The sequence below is a fragment of the Oxyura jamaicensis genome, chromosome Z (assembly GCF_011077185.1).
Source record: "Oxyura jamaicensis isolate SHBP4307 breed ruddy duck chromosome Z, BPBGC_Ojam_1.0, whole genome shotgun sequence".
NCBI lineage: Eukaryota > Metazoa > Chordata > Aves > Anseriformes > Anatidae > Oxyura > Oxyura jamaicensis.
In genome coordinates, this window is record NC_048926.1 from 48,577,328 (window position 1) to 48,601,624 (window position 24,297).

The following is a 24,297-nucleotide window of genomic DNA, read 5'->3' on the forward strand; positions in this document are numbered from 1 at the left end:
CCTCTTAAGTTTTCTACAAAGCAGCCAACATGAAAGAGACATGGTGATTTACAGTCCAGCTCCATGAATGTAGATAAGATCTGGTCAAAGATCTATCGCAAAACAAAGAACTCTGTATTACTCTTGGAATGGCTTCTCAAATATTTAAAACTACTATGACCCAGAAAGCCAACCAGTGGATATATTGCCCTTGACCTTGTCATTCTGGGTTAGTCTGTTTTTCTTTGCTCTGTCTCTGTATTCTGCTTTGTATATATTAATCTGAAATACCTAGCCTCACTTGTTTGATAAAGTAAGCACTGTACAGATAATAGCTTATTAAGTGCTCTGCTCAGTTGCCTGACTGTCCATTAGGATCTCCTGCTTATGCAATATGGAAGAGCTCGTATGACTTTTCAGAAGGAACTATCATTATAAAGACTATTATGATGCCTCCTAGGAAAGTCATACCTGAAACACATTCTAAGAGTTTTCAGTTTGTTTATCTATTAAATGAAAAAATATATTATTTGCATTTTCTCCTATGACACTCTCATTCTAGGAAAAAATTGATATTTTATTCTGAAAAAAATAAAAAATAAAAAATCTCTGTATATATATAAAACACAGCTATCTCCAATAAAACTGAACAACAGTAAAACAGATATTGCAGGAAATCTTAGTCAATAACAGAGGGTAAATGAACTCCACTTTCTCCTTGTTCTTGCCACACTGATGCAATATATACTGGACTTCCTAACAGAGAAGGGATCATAAATTTGAACAGACAAACATGATATATCTATGTAAATACAGTAAATGAACAGAAAACTGATCATATAGATACATATGCAGGAATCAAAACTGGTGGCACTACTTGTACATCTTTCTTTTTCTTCTTTCTTCTTCCACACAAAAATAACCACAAAAAATAAAAATAAAAAATAAAAATAATCCAAGTTTTCCCTTCAAAACCTGTAAAGGATTCCAAATTTCACAGCTCATGTAGAATTCAAAAAAGCAGTCAGAGAGTTAAATACGTAGCACTGTAATTCTTTCATGTTCACAACTCCTAATAAGAGTTTGAGAAAAGGAACAAAAGCAGAATGAGTCCGTAATTGGCATAAGTGTCCATGGTAAAAGTAAACTAAATAATAATGACAAATAAAGAGACTTTACAAAAGCCAGCTTTGAGTAATACCTATTGCTGCCACTGCACAGCAACTCAACTTTTAGTGGTCACAGAAGGATTGAATTCCTTTATTGCAATCTGGCTCCACTGCTTTACCAATTACTTTCCATGAGACAAAGGCCACCGCGAACATTCAGTCACTTGGATTGGCAGGACTTTGTGAAACTACTCCACAGAAGAGGCCACATATATACTGTATTGTGTTACTGTAAAAGGGCTTTTAAGCAGATTTGAAGTGACCTTGTCGGCTTAAGTCATAAAATGGTAATACTCAGTAGGCTAAAATTTTATGATAAAATTTGACTTGAGCAATTGCCCAGTGCTGCTCTAGTTAGCACACAAGGCTTTACCACCTTTTGATTTATTGCATTCTGATTGCTATACTTTTTTTTTTCCCCCTTTTTAGAGATTTAGAATGGAGTTATTAATAAAGCTCCAGTACAACTACAAGCAAGTCAGTAACTTGCATTTATAATGCAAGTCTTGCATATATAATGCAAGTTATATATGCAAGTTAGTAACTTGCATTATATATGCATTTGCCTTTTCAGTGCCAGCATATTAAATACAATTAAGATATTAGCTATGTTAGTATAAGATCCAATTATGTCAGTTCACTACAAAAGTGTGGATAATTACGTATATTGAGTAAAATCATTGCAGGATACAAGGATGATTGAATTTCTGTAGATCTCTTGTATTAGAGTGATTAATCATTCAAAAGACACTGCTTAGGTACAGTTAGGTACAGCTGTAGACAGAATAAAAAATAAGGTGAAATCACTATGTACACTAGTTTCCCCCTCAGAATTTCTAGCTAACGTTAGTGGAAGTATGAACCCAGGTTGGCAAACAGCAACAGGAACAAAGGTTGTAGTTATTATACATCCCACTTCAGTCAATTAGAACATAAAAGAGACTGACCAAAATTTAGAGGAGGATATCTGCAGACTAAGCTATAATTTAATACTAATAGCAACAGAATTATTTTGTTTAGCATTACTTCAATCTTTTTGTGTTATTAAACACTGCAATTTTCTGAGTGTTTCTGATGTTTTAGCTATGGGAAATCTTTTCAAGAGTAAAAGTTGTACATAACAGAACTGAAGATGGTGACAGGATTTGAGGATAGAAAGAAATATGTTTGTGTTAAAAATTCATTTGTTAATTCTATGCTGTGTCCTGTGCAACAGGCCAACAGAAGCATGCCTTTAGGACAGAAGAATAAAGTCACCTAGAAAATAATGCACTCAAAATAATGTAAGTTTCTTTCAGACTTCAAGATTTTCAAAGATAAGACAACTCTGGAAAAGCATTAGTATTTATGGTGTCTCTGGAATACTGTATGCCTTAAGTTATTAAAACATAATCATTTACAAATCCCAAGCATTTGAAAATGTGCTTTTTGATTATTAGATTAGCAGAAATATATTACGACACCTAAGAGTATGTTTCATTCCCCCCCCCCCCACACACTTTTTTTAACTTTTCCTCACTGAGAGTGGGACTGGCATTAACTAGAGTCCATCCATTCACCTCCAGCTGCAGCTTGTCAAGAAACCTGATTTAGTAATATTTCGTATTCTTTCACCTCATTTTTTTAGGTCTAGATTTAAATTCAGATAATCAAAGTCAAAAACAACTTACCTCCTGTTTGTACCTGTGATCCCCTAGCTATGGGGAACAGAGCTGTGGGGGTTATTAGACATTATTTTTATTATGCATACAAATATTTAAGAAATTCTGATAGCCAAAATAATTCCCCTGATTGACTCCTTAGATGGTGCCATACAAACACACACATTATGTATCATTTTTGAGTAAAAGGGGGAGAGTGTATAAACCAGGCTGAGAAGTGCAAAAAACAAAACAAAACAAAACAAAACAAAACAAACAAACAACAACAACAACAAAAAAACAATAAAAATCTATTCAAATTGAGTTGAATGTGCAGTCTGAATCCCAGAGGCAAATGAAAAGAAAGTCTGAAGAGACAAAGCCACTGCTCTTTCCTGTATGAGCGGTGGCAGGGCAGGTATACTGCAGGTATACCTTTTAGTACCTTTCACTGTTGCTACCTGGAGCTGCAGTTGTCCTAGGAAGCCTGCAGAAAGCATTTCAAGGGCAGAAGCAATGATGATAAATTGTACTAGCCAGCTTTGCCTTTTCCATGGGTATGGTAACGCTTGATGCTGTTGGGAATCAAGTAGCAGAAGGGGGAGTTACCATCACATGACCATTTCTTGTGCGAAGGATCCCTGAAGTTGCTAATTAACATCCAAAACTGTTTTCAAAATCTCTGATACCCTTAGAATTAATAGAGCCATTAACCAACTAATTTTCTTCCTGTTTCCATTTTTTTCCCACTTACCTGTTCTTTTCCTAGAAGGCTGCACGCTTAGGCAACAGTCTTTCCACCTGCAAAGAGGGGTGGACTGCTTATAGTCTTGGTGTGAAAAATGTTGCTATTGTATAGCAATAAATGAAGTGAAGGTTTGGCAGTCTAATGAAAATACATAGCTTTAAATAAAGAGGAAGAAATGAACTCACAGGGATTGTTACTGTATTTCAAAATGAGCAGCTAAGAGCCACACCCTGCTTTACTTCAGTATCTTCACTCAGCACATAGCAGTGTTTCGGTAGTTTGGGATTGCTTGCATAGTCATATTTTCAGATTAACTGACAGAAGAGACTTCAGTGTTTCTGTAAATATTCTGGACAAGAGCCATAAAATATGAATGATTTTCTGTTTCAAACTTTCCCTGAACCAGGATATATTTCACCTTGTTACACTCACAGTCAGTCTCCCCCTTTCTCTTTCCCTCCATCTTTCCCTCTCTCCCAAACTCCCTTGCCCAAAGGAAAGCTCCTAACTTTCCCCATGTTTTCACTTTAACAACTTAAGCCAAAAGACTTGCACTAACCCTAGTGAAAAGTTTTACATTTTCTCACTTAACCCTAGGTCTTTAAAAGTTACATTCTCACCAAAATTGACGAAATGTCTGAGATGTTGATTAAGCCATTTTCCACTGTGGATCACTGAAGTTACAGGTGCATGGTTACTTGAGGATAGAGGGGAGAACTCAGCTGCTTCTTAAGTACTTAACCATGGGGACTTAAGGGCTCAGATTTGAGGATCTTACATCTTCTCAACTAGCTATGTCTAAGGAAAAATGATTTTTTTTAGATTATGATCTAGTAAGAGCACTTCTGACACATCTAGCTTTTACTATTAAACTAACACTTAAGTCATAACATGTGAATAAATAAATTTTAATTAATATTTTTTGCTCCTTTATTCTTCTTATTTTTTAGTTTCATCCAGGGAAAAGATGTTTATGACCAGTCTTCTCTAACATAGTGACTCATCACTCATAATGCAGCAGAACACTGTGCTCTGTTTACAGCACTGCATAGCTTAATGTATTTTGTGGATTTTTTCTGCCAGATGTTGCCCTATTCAAAATTTGTACACAGCAAAAGAAACATAACAGTGAAGTTCTGCCTTTTGGCAAAATGACAAAATAGACAGACATTAAATGTCGGCTTTCTAGAGTTTACATCACTCACACCCCTCAGTCTACAAGGACCTACAAATTACAGCTGTCGAAGTTTTTACATAACCTAAACTTTCAGCTCTAGAGAACCCTTACTTGTCTACATTTATTTATATTCTTGGTAATGGAGTGGTTCATTATTTATACTAGCTGTTTAAACAGTAACAGGGTTGTTTTAGGAATTGTGCATTTATGCAGAGATGGGCTATACATTTTATGTATCTGAAGAAAATCAAGTTTCACCAACCCTACTAAGTTGACTCAAATATGTAAAATCATAACAGTAAAATATTCTTCCTTAAAATCTTTTGGAATAATTTTAGCAAGCAAGTAATGTAGATTAGGTTACTTCTCACATCTACTAGTCATGTTGCTTGACTCTTAGGATTTAACTTTGTAAAATCCATAAACAGACATTGCTACATTTTCAAGTCTCCTTTCATTTTTAAAAAAGTGTAACTTTGCTCATGTGTAAACAACAGCTCTGGAGAAATGTGTTATGGAAGAGTTATTACCTACATACTAAACAATCTCCTAACTGAACTTAAACCAAGTCTGGCAGTCTGCAATTCTTCAAAAATGGAAATGGGTGACCCTTTGCAAATAGGGAGCCTTTTTGATCTTAATATTCACAGTGTCCGCAGAAGTAGCAGGAACTCTTGTATCTTTTATCTCTAGCGTTTTAAGCTCTTTTAGCGTTTTAAGCACTTTTGTTTTATTTTGTTCTGTTTTGTTTTGTTTTCTGTATCAAAAGATTTGAACATTATTAGCAGGCAATTGAGCAACCCACAATCCATATTACACTGTAAAGGGCATGTTAGCATAGGTGGGAGTGTACTGTATGTGCATCTATATGTATGCAGTAACTCTTATTATAGATTTTTTTTTTCTCTTTCCAGTTCCATTCCTCCAATACCCTTTAAGTAGATACCTCTTAAGATTCAAGTAATTTTTAGAATGCTGGTTCAAAACGTTAATAAAATGGCATTCTGGATCCAACATTTCAGACCTTAAAAGGCACTTAAAAAGCTAAGGATTTGATATTAAAACACTGGTAGTGACCATGTACCCAGCACAAAGGTGAGTGTTTATGACCTCAGAGAGATGGGATTTCCATTTCCTTTAATGAGCCAAGATATCAGACCTGCACTCTTAACTCACACTTACACAGAAGCTGCCCCTGGGACACTATATCTGGTTATGTGGAAGCAAAGGAAAGTAGGTGTGGAAAATGGGGCTGCGGAGGGGGATTATGAGAAAGACTTGCATTACTCAACAAGACATTGATGGTATCCGTGGTATGGCTGACCTTCTTCAGGACACTTTGGGAGAGAAGGTAGAGGAAAAAAGCACAGCAGTGAAGTTTCTCAGTTTCTCATTCAGAGTGACTATTCAGATGCTTCCATAGCCCAGCTCTGGGTAAGCACTATGTGCATCTTTTGTTCTAAAGACTGAGTCCATCAACATCTCAGGTCACTGCAAAAGACTGATTTCAAATTTACCGTCTCTGGAATAACGGCTTGTGTTTGTGGAACACGTTGTTTTTCACAAACATTTGGATTTCGAGTTTTATACGATGGCATAAACATGTTGCCCTGTCTTCCCTGTCATCCCACTTAATACTGAAAATAACAGTAAAACCAAGGTTCCATCTATACCAGGAATGATACACAGTACTTGGAATATTCAATAGGATTTTATTTACTGCTATCATTCATTGTTCATGTAAGGAAGCAGACACATCTCAGACCTACAACACGTATGGGCCATGAAGTTAATATTCTGTCTTAGCTTCTTCCTGTTTGTAAAGCATTTGTAGTGCTTAGCCCAAGGCTGTCAAAACATACAAATCTCTTGATCGCCAGTTGGTGAGTGAGGAAGGGCACACCTGACATCTCTAAGGTGCACATTGGGCTGATCAGGCAAGCCCCTTTCTAAGCAGCATGTGCTGCAACTTCACTTTGGCAAGCCAAACCAACAAAAACACATCAACCACAGCGACAAAAAGGGCAGAATTTACTTACGGAATTGAATAAAAAGCAAGGCAAAAAATGCAAAATAGATGCAAGTAGACCTCAAGAAGTCTGGAGAAGACTTCAGAAGGGAATGGGGAGCTGAGATACAGAGGGACTGCAGGATAGTAGGAAAAGCCTTAGAGAGTGGTAGAGGGAGAAGAGATTCCATCAGAGAGAAGGAAGCCAGCTGCAAAGCAAATTCTCAGCAGAGCATCTACCCACTTCACAGAATCACAGAAGGGTTGAGGTTGGAAGGGACCATCATCTAGTCCAACCACCCTGCCAAGCAGGGTCAACTAGAGCACATTGCACCTGTCTAGTATAACCATAACCTCCTTTTACTGTAACACCTAAGCATCTAGTTTTGACCTCTGTGATGTAAACTACTCAAACCTCACTCTCACAGATCAGATGAGTAAAGGTTAAAAGGCAACCTAGTGTCTTGGAAAAGTCTTAAGAATATCTGTGAAAAAAAGTCAAGGAGGAAATAATCTGTGACATCTGAAATATAGTTTGGTGGTCCCAAATAGAAAGCCCTTGAAGAATGAGTTATCTAACATCAAGTGCACAACTACTTTACTCAGGGATATTTCACAATTTGAAATGCTACTTTGTGTTTGGTTTTTCATCTCAAGCTCAAAAGACTGAGTCTCCATGAATAATAACAGTGACTTTATTTTTAGAAGAAAACATTGTAAATAGCTTAATTTATAGGCAGTAATGAAAGATGTTTGCATAAAACCCTTTTTAACTACAGGAATAATTAATTGTTGGATGGGTAATCCTGTTCCCAGAGGTTTTCAATTTATTAATTAATATCTGGAAAAAGCAATTAGTTGCAACTTGTCATTAGCTGCAGAGTGGCTAACCAAGCTAAGTCATTTAATTAAACATTAGTTTTGAAAGTACAGCTTGCTACTTAATTCTAGAAAGCCATTCAACCTTCTGGATGATATGTAAGGAAACATAAGCATACCTAAATCTTCTCCAATCACTCTTTCTGAGAGCAGTCTGACAGCGACAGAGCAAAACCAGAGGAAGCACACATGGTTTATATCTGACCTCTTAGCCTTTTTCATAAGGAAATGGAATCTGTACATACAACAATTTATGCCCTAATCAAAATGCTTGCCCCAACATCAAGCAGGGCTTTAGCTATAAAAGTTTATAAGGCCTGCACAACCCAATTGTTCTGCAGTCAGAACAATGGAGTTCCTGATTTTACAGAAAATGAAAATATAACTTTGGATAAAATACCTACACCTGTAGTCATGATTGTTCATCCTCTTGTTTATACCATGCCACTCAACAAAGTGCCAGCAAAGAGAAAGGATAGCTTAGAGGTTTTAAGCAAGTAAAAAATATTAATGTCTACCTATGAATCTTAGTGGCCTATGCTTACCACCTAACATGCTGAGTTATCTAATAGATGCAAGAGTTGTGTGATTGATGTAAGAAATAGGATATTAAATACAGGCATTTACTCTTCTCCTTAAATCAAGCAATGCAGATAAGTTACAGTACATGTACTAGTTTATGTGTGAAAAAGTACTACTGTCTCTCATCATTCATTATAATAACCATATAGCCCAAATAGTTATTTTGTTTTGAAAAATGGCTTTATAACAAGTTAGCAGTACATTTTAACCTGGTAGCAACATGCCTCAAAGCATTTTCTTTCATTAATATGGTTTCTCATTTTACCAAAATATATACCAGGGCTATTTGTATTCTACACAAAGCTAGAATGTAGGACTTGAAACAGAACACTCAACATTTAGGGTAAAATATGTACATTTCAATTCTGAATGAGGCACTAAATCAGCCAAAACTTGCTTCTGACAGACTAGTGATGAATTATAGGATTTTCAGTAATCCTCCAATAAACAAAGTGAATACTGTTCTTCATGCAGAAACTGCTGGTTAAATCACACACGACATAGATCTGGTATTCCTGCTGGAAAAAATGACATTACCTTGATTGTCAGACAGCCTTCTAGAAACACTCAATTTTCCAGCTTGCCTCTGTGTAAGCACACAGTTTAAAAGAAAAATTATGTGATAGAAGTCATAAACATACAAAAACTCCACCTAGCAATGTAGACCTTAAAAGAGTTTTCTATGCTCTGGATCAAGGGAGGAAAGTGCTTTCAAAAATATACTGTGAAGGAAGGAAGAAGGATTACACGAAGCTGGAATTATTTTGCAAAAGAAAACAAAGCCTGTCATCCCTCTCTAGCAGCCTGTAAAGGTGTCTAATATTAAAGCTGGTTTGTCACCTGTGAGAAGCTGAGTTCTGCATGGTATTTGGAACAGGACTTGCCTTACAAAGGTAAGCTCCCTGTATGTTTGGCAGGGAGGCAGTACCACCTGCACATGGCAAAACACTTTTACTTGTGCATAAGACCACATACTCCTTGATGAAACATGTCTGTTTCAAATAAGTTTGTGGAGAAAAAATGGAATGTATGTACCACTCTATGGTTGAAAGTGAAATTTTGCCAAGGCAGAAATCATTTGCAGAAGAATTTTGACTAAAATGTACATTGTAACACTTGGACAAAAAAAATTAACCTGTATAAATGGTAGATTGGCAGGACTAAATCAGCCCCCATCTGTCTGTTTCTGAAGTGACAAAAAACAAAAAACAAACAACAACAACAACAACAAAAAACTATGTTTAGTGAACTAGGAAAATGTATCAACACTTTATATCAAATTTCCTTTCTCAGAGAGCCAGATCTACCTAAGGATGGTGGATAAATATTATAAATAAATAAATCATTGGCTTATGTATCTTTTTCTTTTTAGAGAGATTTTTCTTGTAAAATTACCCATTTATATGTGAAATTATGTTATCCTGTGCAAAAAAAAAATAAAATATAATAATAATAATAATAATAGAGTGCAAAAATATTCAGTAGTATTTAAAGTGTTAAATGAAAGTCAAATCCCTGAAGAAGTAGAAGCCAAAGTCAAAGCCACTAGAGCCAGAATATGTTGAAACATTAAATCAGCTTTTGACAGACTATCCTGCAGGTGCATAGTGAATATTTGTTTCAATTCAAATTTCAACTTCTTCACTCAATGCTGAAAAACCAACTGGGATTTTAAAAGGCTGGAAACCTTATTTTCCTCTTACAATCCATGAATAAAAATGAGGTGAGATGCTGTGGTCTAGTTTGAAAATCTTGAAGTCCATGGTAACTAGAAACAATCAGTTCAATTCACCACTATAGATAATATTGCATTTTCCAAGTCACCATGATGCAAATTAAAAACATATTATTGAAATACTGCTTTCTCTTCCATACACATGTTAAAGAAATTTCATTTAAATATTTTTCCAAGGTTTGTTTTAAGCACAAACATCAAAACCATGGGCAATAAATGATTATATTAACATTGCTTAAATGTTGTGGAAATGAGAAAATTTAATAAATACATATTAAACTACACTGCTGCTAAAATACATTGTACCAGTCAGCAGAAGAGGTGCCAGTAAAATACTTGTGAAAACTTTAATTGTCAGAGAACCAGTCTTTACTGTTGTACAACAAAGAGAAGATTGAAAGCAGAAGTTTTACCATTTTCAAACGTAGACTTATAAAGCTCTGATGCTTAAATATAGACAAAAGTATCTAAGTTCATTTCAATTCTTCTGTACCCTGCTCTTCTTTGCCTAGAACCTGGAGGAAAAGACTGAACAGATACAGTCCTTGGAAACAACTTAACCCCTCTGCTAAAACCATTTCAGTTTTCTTTCGTAGCACCACGAAAGTCTTGATGCAGAGCAGAGATTACTTCTGTTGAGAAAGAGTGCAACAATTCATTTTCTTCTTTTGTTAGAAACTCAAAGTGATAGATTTAGAAGCTCTATAGATATGGTGGCATGACCCCAACAGTACGATTTTCTACATATTATCTGAACTTAAATAAATAAATAAACAATCTTTCTCTTTGAAGACCAATGTCATCCCTTTCTCATGGCATATAAACAGTGTTTTCACTTTTGGTCTTTAAATAACAGTGCTCTGTGTCTGTGGGGAAGCATACAGGGAACTCCCCTGAAAAGTAAAATATATCCATAAAAAGAAAAGGGAGGCACTAACTTACCTCATCTGAGTCCACAGAATGTCATTTCTTTAAAGTTTTCAGCTGGGAGCTTAGTAACCTCTTTGATACAGAATCACAGAATCACAGAATCATCTAGGTTGGAAGAGACCTCCAAGATCACCGAGTCCAACCTCTGACCTAACACTAACAAGTCTTCCCCTAAACTGTATCACTAAGCTCTACATCTAAATGTCTTTTAAAACCTCCAGGGATGGGAACTCAACCACTTCCCTGGGCACCCCATTCCTATGCCTAATAACCCTTTCGGTAAAGTTTTTCCTAGCTTTAGCCCATTCCCCCTCGTCCTATCAGCAGGCATGTGAGAGAATAGACCAGACACTTGAGAGAATAGACCAAGCACGTGAGAGAATAGACCAATACATAACAACACCTCCATAACTACTGAGAATGTACAATGAAAAGACTTCATCCAGTTGCTTGCAATTAAGTCATCAAATGCTATGAATTTATCTTCAGTTTCTTGTCAGATAGAAATGAACAAGCACTTAAAAAGGCCTGTTCAGAGAACAAGGTGGTACGTTCTGCAAAGCCAACTTACATAGGTGAAGACAAACCAGTTCAAACCCCTAACATAGGTCTGGAACCTTGGATAACTGGCACTCCACATTCAAAGAGTTTGATACTGAATGTTAATGAACACATTAAGGACAATTTCATGTGAAATAAATGCATGCAGCAAGGTTTTTTTGTTCTTTTTCCATTTAAATATTTAGCAAACTGATACCATTGTATAATAAAATAAATAATAATAATAGCAAGCAAAAGCAGAAGCAGAACTAGCTTAGTCTATTTCACAATTACCTGATTTATTTTTTTTTTTTGAGTTAGTTTGATGCACCCTTGATCCCAGTCTGAAGGTCTATAGTTTAACCCGAAGGTGCTGTCACTTAAGCAAAATATAAATTGTTGAAAAGTGGAATTTGTAGCTTGTGATACAACTTAGGCATTCTGGAGCAAAAACACAGAAACACAGTACTAAAGCACTTTTTGTCCTCTTCCATTACATTGCTGATTTAATCAATCTTCCTCCCATAAGACTGATTTTCTTGTTAATATTACTTGATGTTAAATTCTAGTCTTTTTTTTTTTTTTTTTTTTTTTTTTCCCTGCTGTAATGCTTATTGCTATATATTTAGTATGATATTAAATTCACACTTTTGATATTAGGACTGCAAATATCATGTGATATTATACAGTTTATTTAAAATCTCACCAGCTCCACTGATCATCTTGAATATATTACTATTCAAATGAAGAAAATCAATTCAGAGAGCTACCCATTAAAAGTTTTCTATTGCAGATGTACCATACAGGTATAAGCTTATAGCTATATATACAGGTATGTAACATATATATGATTGCTGACAACACAACTATCATAATTTCAACAACTGTTTTATTTATCACAGAAAAACAAATAACTTTTTATAAAACTTAATTTTCTTACAAGTAAGCATGAATTACTCTAAAAACATGAAGTTTATCCAGCTTAATTAAGCCAATAAAACTGAAGTTGCATGATACCTGTTTAGACAGTACAGATGCTACAAAATTGATAAAGCTGTGCTGTTACAAAGATGCTTGTATCCATGACCTCCCCAGCTATGGATAAGCACATAGACGTTGTGGTTCTCAGCAGGCTGTCACCCCTGTTCTTCTGTTGTTCAGTCACAGTATCCGAAAAAGAGGAAACTGGGAATTTAGGAGATTGTATGAAGTGCAATGCAGTGCAACAAGAACAATTCTTCCTTTTAAGCAGTGTTTCAGTTTTCCAAGCCATTTCCTCACATCACCCCTACAAGGCCCAGGCATGGAGACCAAGCAGCCCTGACTGCTGCCAACACCAGCCATTTTGCAGACACTGGAAGGAATCAGGCATTAATCTCCACTATGGCAGGAGTTGTGTCACTGCTAGAGCCTGCACACTGGATGTGCGAAGAAAGAACAGAAGAACATGGAACAGAGCTGAGTGATGTTCCCTGTGGACTTCGCCTGCTCAGCTGCTGCCTGTAAGCTTCCTTTCCACATAGCCCCCTCCATCCCTTTATCTTCTGCTACGTGGACCTGATAGTCTGCATATTGTCTCTCAAGGCTCAAGACTGAGCAGAGGGAAGATGAGAGCCATAAAGAGTAAACCAGACATTGGACTATGTGCCAAGACTGGCCAGGGAGCGATCCATATAGGTCAAGAGAGAAGAACACCTTCTGCCAGAGACCCCTCTTGCTCTGTTGGAGAAGGTTCTTCTCTGGAAGCTGCCACCACTAGGCCAAGTAACATCTCCTATGTGTGACAAAGGGAGGCAAGTATTCAAGATTTCATTTGTTAAACACAACTAGTCAAAAGCTGGAAGTAATAGCAATGTTGGCATGATCCCAGAAACTATAGAGCTTCGATGTACTGGCTAAACCAACCTTATGCTGGTTATGTGGCCTTCATTTTGTGGTAATAATTTTTATTCCTCAGTCCTCAGATAAACTGAACTAAGCCACTCTTGAGGTGAAATAAAAACATCATCTGTGACATGTTCTATCAGTTAATATGTTTAATCATATATTAAAACAAAACAAAACAAAACAAAAACAAAAACAAACAAAAAAAAAACTGACTTTCTTGCACATTCAACACTACACATGGTTTAAATTGACAATTGTGGACAGTGTCCACAGCCGATATCAGACTGTTTTAACAGTCACTGAACCACCACACTTCAATTTTCAATGTTTTCCCAAGCATATAAGTACTAAGCATATAAACCCTGCAACACTGCAGTTATGCAGTAGGAACATTATAATTATAATTATAATTATATTGACCAAATGGGGACAGTTCAGAGGATGAGAATGAATGGTAAAGAAACATCAATACATAATGAAATAGTAAATACAGGATTCAGCAACTAAAATGCAACATAATTTACCTTGTTCTTTCATGCATGCAGTACATGCTATAGCAATCCAGGAGACATTGCTAGAACTGATTTTAAATACCCTCATATGTATTTTGGACTATCTGGTTAAGCAGAAATATCTTATAACTGTCTCAAAATAGAAACAAACAAAAAAAACTTGAGGCAAACATGAAAACTTGATCCTTGGTGAATATTGTCCAAGATACAAGCTAAAGACTGGATTTTCTAAAAGAAGTCAGCACCCTTGAACAGTTTCACAGAACTCCCTTTTCATAGCTGTTGAGCACTGGGTGCTTGCCAGAATCTTACCATAAGACTTATTTCCTGTTGTACAATGCACTCTCTCTGCTTCTCCCCCTGTCCTTTTCTCTCTCTCCCCTCCCTCTTCCTCACTCTCAATTATAAAAGCAAAGCAACAATTTTAGGGAGTAAGTTCTGTCAAATTCTAAGAGATTATTTACTAAGGGTAGGATTTGAATACCTCTGTCTGGTGTTTAAAGCACAGGTAACAAACCTACAGTGAGGTGGTGTTTTTTTTGTGTGTTTTTTTTTGTTTTGTTTTGTTTTTTTTTTCTGTTGTTGTTTTAGTACAACACAAAATTTAGACTGCTTATGAATGAAATGCACTGCAGAGGAGGAGGGAAATAGTCCTGGTTATGGACTCATGCACTGCCTCTGCATGCATCATAGCTGTAGAGACCAATGTTGCTGAGCAATATGGATTTACAGGCTCTGACTGATGCTTGACCAAGTTTCTCTTTATAGTCAGCAGTGCCACTGGTCTTTCTCTTCCCCTTTATAAGTTCATTCTATGTTTCTATAACTTAAACAAAGCTTTGTCCAAATTATTCAACCATCTCTCTTCAGCACATTTAACTGGTAGTTACAACATTTGTAACATTATCTGTAACCTGAAGAAATCTCTGTCAACTGAGAACCAAGGATTTGGTGCTTACAATATGTTTACATTGATATTCAACAAATTAACAAAATTAATCAGAGTTCTTAACAGAAAATCTCTAATATAATAGACAAAATAGACGTTCTACGAATGATCAAAGCATGGAAAAAGTTATTAAATGTTTACTGTTATTTGCATTTTTAATGAGAATTTTCAGCACATTCTTGCTCGTCTGCTTTCTAAACCATACCAAAACATTATGAATTTTGTGTTACACTGCCTCTGAAAGTGAGTTGAAGGCAAAAAAATCAGCTAACTCTCATGCTCCTAAGCAAACAATTCCAGAGATCCCTCTCAGATGTGTATTAGAAATGTTCTTCACCAGCCAAAACCTGGTCTCTAAAGTAACATGAGGAAAGACAGACTTGTCATACCCTTAATCCAGCTCTTTCTCACTATTTCATTGGTTATATCTCAGAAACAGTAATTTAATTAAATTTGTAGTACACTTCAACAATGGTTATGAATTTGTGCGGAAAAGGGACTTTGAGTTAAATGCAAATTCATTGAAAATGTGTCTTTTTGGATTAAGAGGACTTTCTGTTCTGTTTCATGACCTGTTAGCAGAGTTACCTGAAACAAATGAAACTGAGGTCACTACATCGCCTGTAGGTGGACACTTTGGATGATTCCTGCAACTAAAGAGACAGTGTTTTCCCAGACTTTCTGGGAAAGATGATTTTCTAGCTCAGCTGCGGACCCTGGCTCTCCACAGCCACGTACTCTTCTCCTACAGTCAGATGGAGGATATTTGAACAGAGGAGCTCAGTTCCTGCAGTAGAGGGAGGAGCAGCATTCTCTACCAGCTTTTGTAGGGATCAAAAAGAATTCCTTCTGGATGAACCAAATGAGGCTAGGGCTAGCTCAGGCTTGCCACCTTCTTAATAGCACCAGGAAACATCATAGGGACTCTTGGAAAAGCTGGATAGGCCCCATACATCAGAAATAAAATATACAGGAGCCAGCTATCAGACAAAGAACTGTGGTAAAAGACCATCATGCAACTGGAAATCCTTGTGCAAGGGCTGGGATGACACTAGTCTTAGGAAAACAGAGGCAGAAACTGCAGATCCAGAAGATCACCCTTCTTATTTGTGAATCCCCAGATGGAAGGTTACAGGGATGCCTCATGCATATACAGTATATACTGAATGTTCTTCCTTATGCTACATATATGCTCTGCTTTAAAAATATGTCATATACAAAGTTGCAACCTGATATTTCAATATATTGCCATGTGTCTTTGCCCATACTCAATTAATAAAATGCAGGATATGTTTGTAATACAGGTGTGAATCACCTCTTTACGAAATGTCACTCAGAGATGCAAAAGAGTTTTTAGACATTTACAACCCATAACAAAAATAGCAAGGGAGAGGATAGCTGTCTACTGCACCTATTTCAAACAAGCTTTATGCTCTGTGGTGCCCAAAACACAGTCCCTCAGGAAAACAGCCATCTCACAAAGAACTGGACATTTACCAGCTGAAGGGTTAACAAATGTGTTTCCAGCTTTAATTTTCTTAAGCAGGTATTCCAGATAATATTAAATGGGGGCTAGAAAGAGGGGGAAGCAGAGAATGAACTTTGGTGCAGTATGGAATTTTAAAAGGTATTTCCTTCTCCCTAAGAGGCAAAAGCTGTGATCACTTAAGCCTTCCCTTTTTTCAAATACATATTCATTTTGTAGCTTTTGCCAAACTAAATGAATCCAGTCTTTGAAAACCTTTTAAAAAAGATCATAATTTTCTCAGTCATACTTGAAGTCTGACTTTTCTCCAAGAATGTCAACAAAAATGTGTATGAATTTTTCCCTTTACAATGAATTCTCCTTAACTGTTCAGAAGTATGCCAGAGCAGAAAGCTAGTGTTAAAACTTTTTAAGATCTTAAACTTTCAGATCTAAATAAATTAATTTTACTAAGTAATTAGAAAAACAACTAATCATTTCTCCTGTAATGGTATTGTCCACATTTTGCTGCCTTTTAAAAAAAAAAAAAAAAAAAAAAAATGCCAAAGATAATATCAAGCAATGATAATACAGCTGTTGAGCCTGAAAATCAAATATTGCTTAGCTGTATTACATTTAAGAAAAAAAAAAAAAAAAAAATCTTGAAAAACATTAGCCATTTTTAAGAGGCACGGAGAATTTTTCCCAAATCCCACAGGCAGGTGGGAAAACAGAACAGCAGGAGAAAAATAAATTACTGGTAAATTATGGATGATGCAATTACAAAGTCTTGCTGGGCAGGATCCCTCATTTATCAGCATGTTGACTATTCAATGTAGAAATGACCTTTTGTAAACCATCAATAATAGTCAGCTGGGCTGCAACATAGAAAAAAAAAAAAATCAGCTAAATCAGTTAAATACTCTGAAAGAAAAAAGACAACACTAGAGTTTCTAAACTACCAAAACTGATGTAACAATGGATGATTCCCTTACAGTACTGTGGAAGACCCTCACGCAGGTGAGGATTCCCAATGTAGATGCCATTTATGTGAAGGAGGAAGAAACTGGAACATCACTTTGTGGTTCTAACACAGAAGACTCGCCCAGGAGAACAAGTAAGAACCTCTCTTGCAATGAGTAATGTAGTGTCCAATCTTATTCAGAGAGTTTTTTCATTCACTTCAATTACAAAACTACTGAAATGAAAATTGTTTTTAAGTGTTTCTCTTAATCATATGCCTAAAAATTATGCTTTAATCTGCTTTTATTAATGTTTGCAGTCAGTTGAGAATTTCAGACTGTGGCTCAGGCTTCTGTTCCAACAAATGCTGTATTTTAACTCTTTCACAAACTCAAATATTAAAGATAATTTATTTCTTGCTTTCTGTTATATGTCAGATTTGTTTAGTCAGCCCATACACAATAGAAAAAGTAAAAATAAACAGAAATAAGATTTATAAAATTTTGATTAAATTGAGAGTAAACTATGTCTTTTTGAAGGCTACATGTTCCAGTACCCCGATAAAACCCTGAAGGTTTGATGGCCCACAACAACTTCCAGCTTTCTGTTTATGCAAAGTTTTATCAGCAACAAAGGCACTGAAGAGAGTGGGAAATGTTCTGGTAATAAATAGTAATAATTATAATAATAAATAATAATAATAAATTAATAAACAAATACTAATAACAATAATAATCTAATAATTATCAGTATAAAAAAATAAAATAACCACTACTGACTTGGCAATAAAGCTTATACAGGACACCAGCATTTCTCATGCTGTGGCTAACAGATTAATTAAACTGTTTTGTCAAAAAAGGTGCTACTTCAGAAACTACAAAATAATAGTAACACACAGATTAGGCATATCATGAATAAATGAAGTTCTCAACCTCAGATGTTTATGTACATTAAAATGTCATATTTTCCAGAGCTTTTGAGAATAAAGCAGTAATTCAGAGCAAACGGACTCCATTTGACTACCAGGCTTGAACCTGTGACAGAGTTGAACCCATTGCAAAAGTGGGAAAATTTAACATCCAACTCTTAGAAAAACTGGCGATATGGAGCCAGAGCTTCTGGGAGCTATTGTAATAGATACAGAGACAGTTTGTGTTCATGGTGCTACTCTTCTTTTCAAGTTCTCATATGTAATTTTTCTTTCAGTACTTCAGACCTGCAAAAAATGTGGCATCCAGTGCATCAAGTGCATCACACACATAATGAAGAGTAAGAGAAACAAATAAGAAGCAGTAATAAAAGAAACAAAAAGGAAAACACAAGGTGATTCCTAAACTTTTATTTCTGAATGAAAGTATATGCTTACATCTTCATCAAAACAGGAGGTATATAAACCTTTTAACTCTAAGGAAATTCAGTAATAGCTCAAATATTCCAGATTTTTTCAGTAGGGATAAAATAAAATGGCCCTCACTAAAATAACAGCTTGAATCTCTCTCTCAAAAGCCTTCTTGATGTTAAGCATGTGAAAGTAACTTTGTACTTTCTGGTGATGACAGAGGCAGCTGAACAAATGCCAAATACCATTAAGAGTTGTTTCAAAATCTCCAGACCTCCTGAGATTTCAGGAGGAGTTCTGTAGATACCCAAAGACTAGAGCTGGAGTACTGCTCATAAGAACACCCCAAATTCCAGGCATTTGTTTAAAAATATTCTTTGGTAAACATATATGAGATTTTCCCCCAAATGAATGAAAATAATTCTCAGAATTTAGCCGAACACCATTTGATTATATTGACTTTTAAAACTTGATGTTGCAAAAGAGACACAATTACAAATTCTCACTGTACCACAACTTTAAATTATAAAAATAAATAAATAGATAGATAGATAGATAGATAGATAGATAGATAGATAGATAGATAAAAAGGGGAGGGAGAGAGAGAGAGTGAGAGAGAGCAGAGGAGGAAGGGTGAGGGGAAGGGGAAGGGGTAGGAAATGGGTAGGAGTAAAGGTAGGAATAAGGGTAGGAGTGGGGAAGGGGGGGCGAAGGAAGGGAAATGGGAAGGGGAGGGAAAGGAACCTTGGAAAAAAAAAAAAAAATGTATTATTATTTACCTAGAAAGAGTTAGAAACTTGACAGTCTTCTTTTGTTCTCCCTCTTGCCAAGTTCTGTTTATGCTAAACATGAGCCTGCTGGAGGAAAATGGTTCATGGGGGAAGAGAAAATGAACTATGTGTTCAGATGTTTTAAAGCTATGATGTCAGGGCCCTGCTGTGCAGAGGCCAACATTTATATTGCAACCATTATTTATCCTTGGTGAATGTCAAGTAACACTGGAAAGATAACAGAAGTACAGAAGATTTTCAAATTCTCGTCAAGTATCCAAATTCAAACAATACATTGAAGGATGATAGAAACTAAAAGTAAACTTTCTTTTCTAATTCTTAGCAAGGTAACAATTTTTTTATTATTTTTTTTTATTTCAAAATCTGTACAACTCAACATAACTTATTCTCATTGAAACATTTTGGGGTGCTCAGTGCCTGCAAAGCAGCTGTATTTTGTCACAACCTGATGAAGCAGACCTGCTTTGACAGGGAACAGAGTTACTAAGGGCTGTCATTCATATATGCTGAACAAGAGCAAGAGATCGGTCGCTTTCTGAGCCCATGCCCAGCTTTTTATAAATATCCCCATGTGTTTGCAATTAGTTAGTGGGCTATTCTGGCAGCAAAGGTTATTGAAGGCTGTTTTCTAGACAGTTTTTTTTTTTCTTTCCCTGCACAACTAAGACTCAATATTAGCATGTTTAATAACAGCAGGCCAAACAGTAGACTCCTGTACATATATATATATTCTATATATATGTTGATGGAAGAGTTTATCTGCCTTCCTTTGAAATACAATACAATACAATACAATACAATACAATACAATACAATACAATACAATAAAATAAAATAAAATAAAATAAAATAAAATAAAATAAAATAAAATAAAACATCTAGAGGGGGACAGAATACAGTTTTGTAGTTTTTAGTAACCTGGGGCAAGCAGCTGAAACTTAAAGTACAAAAGACTTCTGCTGCTATGATGTATATAATACACTGAATATGAGGAAGGATTCAACCTTTGTTTATCTGAAATTTAATTGTGGTAATAGTTTATTTAAGGAGTTATATTAGTTACATATTCCCCTTCAAAATCTGCAAGGATTTGTAAAATTAAAGCACTGTTAATTGCATCTCAAGAAATATATTCATTTATCCATGATAAAAATGCAGCCTACATCTTACTGGAGTAAACTATCCCAGCCTTCAGGAACACTCAACATGACTTACATACATCAAAACACCACATTTTTGTTTGTTGTTTTACATCAGATGGTAACTTGGGTACCAATGTAACTGGCTATGTATCATAATTACAAGCAGCTTGTTATATGAATAATGGCAGAATAATTGTTCATAGCAAATAGCGTTCACCATATACAGCATTAGGGTTGTTCATAATATACACTACTACATTAGGGAATATGCTCGATTTAGGGCTAGCATTTAATAAAGAACTATGAGATGATGAAGTAACTTTGTAAATAATACTTGCATTTCTGTAAGCTGTCTCTACCTCTCTTGAAGTTAAAACTGTAGTGATCCCTTTATAATCCCCAGACACAAAAGATAAAAATAAAGTGCAGAAGGAAGTGCTAGAGTTTTAGAGGAAAATCTTACAGGATTACTTATGTACTAACTAAATCACCCTTTATGGTTTATGTGGCTCATGAACTTAAATTATTGAAGTTGTAGCAAAAAAAATGCAGATTCACCAGTCTCATCTGATGAGGTGACTAATAGCCTCATAGTACTGTTCTTCAATAAACAACAGTATCTAGACAAAAGGAACAGGAATAAACTTAATCTCTACTGCTAACAGAAACCACCACTTCTTGCTCAATTCAACCTATTGTTATGGTCTGCCTGTTCATTGCATTATAAAGAAAGACAACTAAGTCACCATTAAGCAACTGCTACACAGTCATTAGTAGCAGCAGTTAATTCATATGATTTTCTTTCCCATAAGAACATTTTAAATACACAGTAAAACTGTCCATTTACATTTGTTATGGAAATTGAAGGGAATTTAAAATACATCAGACTAGGAAAAGCTGTACTGGTGGAGCTACTGAAGTAAGGACAAACCCAACTCATTTTATACTTCATCCTCCTACATACATGCCAGACCACCAACATGTAATCATAAAGAGGATAAAATAGATCATTCTTATACAACGCCATTAGTTGTATAGTTATGCATTTTGATAGTTATGCATTTTTGAAGTTAGAAGATAGTTATGCATTTTTGAAGTTTGAAGATAGTTATGCATTTTGAAGAAGAAGATCAAGAGAAAATAAAGTCAAAAATGTTGACACTGCTAAAGATCTTCACATGGAGTTACAGTCAGTATAATTCATGTAACTAAACACAACTCATGTTATGAATTAGACTTAAGAAAGTGTCAGCATTAGCTAACACATGAGTGGGATGAGAAATGGGCATGACAAAAGCAAGGAATCTTAAATTTTGCAGTCTTCAAGGAAGGCAATATACCACATTGGTATTTTTAAAAGTCTGTTAAAGAGAAAATTGTTAGACGATTCTCAATTTCCATAGCTACATATAAACCATAACAAGCTACATTCAAACCATACATCCACATTACATATTTAATACAGATATATCAACAACCAAACCTAACATCTATTCCTCTTTGCTGTCTGGGAGTAAATGAGTGCTGGATCCCCAAATGAAATGCAATCTAATTTTCACAGTACTGAGTCAGATACAGACTTAGCCTTACAAGGTAATTTGATTTCATGATAATTTTACCATTTGGGAATTAAATGGTCTGATAGTAGCTTCCAGAAATTTAACATAATTAAAACCAGACCCAATCAGCCAGGATTTGGATATGAACCCAAATTATAGGTGAAATTTAATCAGATTCACCTTTCAAGTTCACCTCCAATATTTGTGCTATTAAAGAGATGAGAGGAACAGATGAGAGCAAAAACGTAAGGATACTAAACAAAATATTTCTTTTCAACACTATTTATCGTTACAAATGAAAAACAAACTCAACACTTTGATTACATAATGGAGAAAAACAGAAGAGAACTAGAAGATCATCACACACACTGGTTGGTAAGATCCATCAAAATCTGTCAGTTATTTACAGTACTAGAATACCAAAACTGATCAGAATCTATACTGCACAAAGAGTGTGTATCTGCATCACTGGTTCAGCATAGGGTTACACTTTCCTCTATCTGCACTATTAAGCTACAAATCATTTCATCACTGCCCAGGAAAATAGTTGAGAATTCCTGTCTCAGAATTTTCTGATTACTGCTATGTCACTTACCGCATCACTCTCTTCATGTGAGAAGTTCCCTCTATACGCCAATTTTATCAGCATTGTAACACACTGATCTCTCACATCAGTTACTTTCCAGAGTGGACGAACATCAAACCTCACTGGAATCCAGCACAGTATTTCATTCACCGTTAAGTGTAGTGAGGGAATGCTTCCCATATGAAGGAATAAGCAAGCAGATAGAAAGTAGTCATGGCCAGTAACATGATTGTACAGTATATTCTGCATTTATTTTGAATTTCCCATCTGAAATTCAGCTGTAGTCTTCAACAGCATTTACCACTTATGATTCACAGTTGCTCAGAGATGTAAATATGCAACAGATCACTCATTCGTCTCTCTGCCAATAGAGAATTACTGCATACAGTATGTTTTCTAGTATTTATCCAGTCCAGTTTTATGAGTTCCAAGAAATGGAACCTCCCTTGAGAAACTATTCTTGACCGGGACAGAAACTTTCTGATGGTAAAATGCATTATATTGACAGTGAAAAAACAAAACAAAACAAAACAAAACAAAATAAACTATTCTTGCTTAAGTTTATTGTTGTTTTACATTATTTTGCTGCATCCCTTACTATCTGTGTTTCTTACACCATGTGAATATTTCTGTGCTTGCACATTCCCACATCATCATTTTTTCAAAATGCCAATGTCTAGCCAATCGTTGTCATACATTTCTATGCATACACACAAGGTCTGATTATTTTTGTTGTTTTTCTCTGAGCTCCTTTCAATTCATTATTATGTCTCTAGTAATGACAAATTCATATCTGCAACAACCTAGCAAAATATTGTTTTCTCACCTCACCAAAAAAAAAAAAAAAAAATCATGCAACTGCTTCTGTGCAGTCCACTCATCAGCCCAGCCCCACTCAAGCACACTCAGAGACCTTCTCTTTAGAAGACACGCTGACTTAAATAGTCTTTATCTCCTCTGTCCTGACCCCTTTTTCTCACTATGTCTATTGTAGAGGAGTGTCTGTTTACCCAGCCGTGCTGTGAATTGGATCCAGCAACAATCCAGCCTAAAAATAACCCAGCAAAAGAGAAGAAGAAAGGTTATTTTTAATACAAATCAGTTTTCCAATCCAATTCACTACACGGGTGCAAACACTGTTGTACCAGTTAATTGATGGGATCTTTGAATATTGGAATAAGCATGAGCAAATGGTGGCTGCTGTGGAAATGACACCACCAGAAAAGGGTAATACAGTTGTGAAACTATTCGGTCCTGCCCTGAAGGACATCTTGGCAGAGAATGCCTGGAGCAGCACTTCATCGCGTGCCCCGAGAGCCCTGCACTGTGATGAAGTGCGAAGAAACCGTAATTGGTGCTAGTGAGATACAAGCAAAATCAGGTGAGAGGTTCTATTTTTATTCTGTATTCCAAATAAAGTAATGTGTATCTACAAAAGTAGAACAAGGCAGTGCATTTTCTCCACCAGTGAAGTCAGCGTAAGAATTTTTCCCTTTCTTCACAGATCATTTCTCTGTCACTTCAGCTATGCTCATGTAAACCTGATCACTGATACAATGACTTAGAAACATCCCAGCCCTTAGAAAGGAGGTTCTTGGTTTAAAAATCACAGCTTCTAATAACAGTTACCTTCAAAATAAAACAAAAATCTTTAGGAAAGGAACAGAAGTTTTCCTATTGAGTCACTGAAATAAGTATATATGTTAATTATGATTCA

At 35.7% G+C, this 24,297-nt stretch overlaps 1 protein-coding gene across 2 annotated transcripts in view; it reads right to left on the minus strand.

Moving 5' to 3' along the window:
• Window positions 1-24,297, minus strand: part of ROR2 (receptor tyrosine kinase like orphan receptor 2) — a 149,233-nt gene that overhangs the window by 59,199 nt on the left and 65,737 nt on the right. The window contains exon 1 of one of the 2 annotated variants that reach the window (XM_035310536.1): window positions 3,224-3,230. The exons of the other annotated variant lie outside the window; for it this stretch is intronic. The gene's annotated coding sequence lies outside the window, so the exon portion shown is untranslated. Of the gene's footprint in view, window positions 1-3,223; window positions 3,231-24,297 lie in introns of those variants that run through there. 2 annotated transcript variants of the gene reach the window in all.